The sequence below is a fragment of the Pseudopipra pipra genome, chromosome 5 (assembly GCF_036250125.1).
Source record: "Pseudopipra pipra isolate bDixPip1 chromosome 5, bDixPip1.hap1, whole genome shotgun sequence".
NCBI classification, from domain to species: Eukaryota; Metazoa; Chordata; class Aves; order Passeriformes; family Pipridae; genus Pseudopipra; species Pseudopipra pipra.
In genome coordinates, this window is record NC_087553.1 from 61,518,501 (window position 1) to 61,520,816 (window position 2,316).

The following is a 2,316-nucleotide window of genomic DNA, read 5'->3' on the forward strand; positions in this document are numbered from 1 at the left end:
CTCAACTTTCCAGTAATCCAGTCCATCCTCCTTTTGCATCCCTTCAGTCTCAGACAATATGCCCTGGGCTTCAGCAAAGAGCAACTCTGAAGTCCAGCTGCTGCCTGGGGACATCAGGAGCTGTGGTGGGTGGTGGGCAGCTCCTCGGGCCTATGCTTGTTTCATTTCCATCCTGTGCTCAGAAGGAAAGCTGCCTCAGGTTCTTTGGTTGCATAGTTGCTTCACTCTCTCCCTGTCAAACTCTATTAGCAGGGAATGCACGAGGGGACACCCAACTCCTCCTGTTGTGCTCTGGCAGTGAAGCTGATGGATCAGCACCTTGATTTGATGGGGATGGGAAGTGCTGGCAGGAGCAGGTGCAGCCCCAGGACCAGCTCAAGGGGCCAGGCTGTCATTGCTGTCACTGGCTTCTCGGAACCCAAAGCTCAGACTCCTCTCTTCAGCAAACTGAGCACAGGCTCTTGGCCTCAGGAGCATCTTCCACTTGTTAATAACTGAACTTTGTTGGAAATTCCCAGCAGTGCTCTGACACAGATGGGTTTGAGTCATTGAGGAAGGGTCAAGCTTTATTCACAGGCAACCAAGTGTATTGTGACCCTGCATCCTCCTTCCATCTCTTCTGCTTTGCCAGGTTTGGTGTGCTCATCTGACCCTACCCAGAGCTGCAGCACCACACAGGGATCTTGGCTGCTCCTCTCTTAACATATTATTCCAGGAGGAGCCTCTCTATGTGTGAAACATGGGCTGAATCTCACTCTTTAGTGCTTCTGCTTTCCTTAAGCCTTGTCTAATTAAATGCCTATTTACTGCCTATTGCCTCCAGCTGCCAGCAGGCACGTATGGGTGAGCAGTGCTGCCTTCAGTCCATGAACTCTTTGGGTGGGAATGCGGTGTTTCACCAAAAGCTCATCTTTTGGGAGTAGTAAATCCCGCTCTGCCTCAACAGCCCACCATCTTCCAGCAGTTTATGTGTATTTATAGGCACAACACTGCAGTTGCTCTGTGTTACCATCTCCCTTAACCTCTGTGCCCCACGCTCCCTTCACCAGATGTGCATGACAACCATCTCCCTTCCCACAGTGGGACTGGGAATGTTCCTGTCGTGTTACCAAAAGCCAGTGAGTCCTCTCCCTGGCAGAGCAGCTGTGCTGGTGTGTCCTGCACATCCATGAAGGAATGCACGTGACAAAACCAAGACTGCCCCCCCCCTCAGTGACCCAGAGTGACGTTTGCAGCTGTCGCTCACGTTAGCAGCAGGACCTGCTGCCCTGTGGGATGGTGCCTGGGAAGGGCTGTGATGACGCTTTGGATTAGCACTGCTGCTGTCACCAACCAGAACAGGAACAGCCAAGTACCAGGAGCTGCCTTAAGTCTCAACTTGAAGTGGGGTCTGTGGTTTGTGCATGTGTTTTCCTAATGTTACGGTTTTGCTGTAAATAGCACAAATGTGTAAAAAGAGTTTTAGAAGAAAACTCCAAGATTATTTTATCTGTTACATGAAGAAATAGGAGAAGCAGAAAAGGAGAGGAAAATTAAATTAGAAGCCATATTTACATGTGGCAAGACTAACTTTGCCTACTTAATGAGACAGTAAACTGGAATCTGAACAGATCAGCAAAGTCTTTGTTTTACAAATATGCTGTCATTCAACAATACTGTGTACTAGAACGTTGGCTAAAAGGTGGCTCTATGTTGTAAAGCAAGTTATGTACAGACGTCATCACAGTTGCCCCTTTTAGCTTTGCAGTGTTTTATTTGTGCAGTTCACACAAGAGGACCCTATGGGTGACACCCTGTGACAAGGTCTAAGAAAGCCACATCCAAGCTGCACCTCGCACGCACGCTGTCTGTGGTTAGCACAGCGTTTCCCCGAGGACCGCGGCAGTTCAAAAGGCTGTGCCAGGAAATCACCTGAGGGCACCGCAGTTGTTCACCAGTGCCCCAGTTTTCATGCTCCAAGTTGCACTCTCGGCATCTGCAGCAGCTGGGGACTATTCTCTCCCTTTCTAAAGGTTGCCACTGTGCCCGAGTGTGTGCGTCAGAGCTGTCATTTCAAGCCATCTGCAACGTGCTGCTGCTTATTTAAATGTTAACTTGTTTGCTCCTCAAAACATGCAAGAAAGGAGAAAAAGATCATGAAACAATTATATAGAGCTTTGCAAGGCCTTTCTTGCTCACTTCCTTCCACAGAAACAAGTAAGGACCATCTGATGAAAATTCTGCAGGAGGGAAGAAGGCAATTAATTTCAGTTGCAGATCCTGAATTTACTGAACTTAATTGCTTTAGCTACTCTTCTTTTTTTTTTTTTTTTTCAG

The 2,316-nt window shown here is 48.1% G+C and overlaps 1 protein-coding gene across 1 annotated transcript in view; it reads left to right on the plus strand.

The window, feature by feature from the left end:
• The window catches only part of COG5 (component of oligomeric golgi complex 5), a 183,340-nt gene that overhangs the window by 179,378 nt on the left and 1,646 nt on the right, over nt 1–2,316 (plus strand). The gene's annotated exons all lie outside the window — the stretch shown is intronic.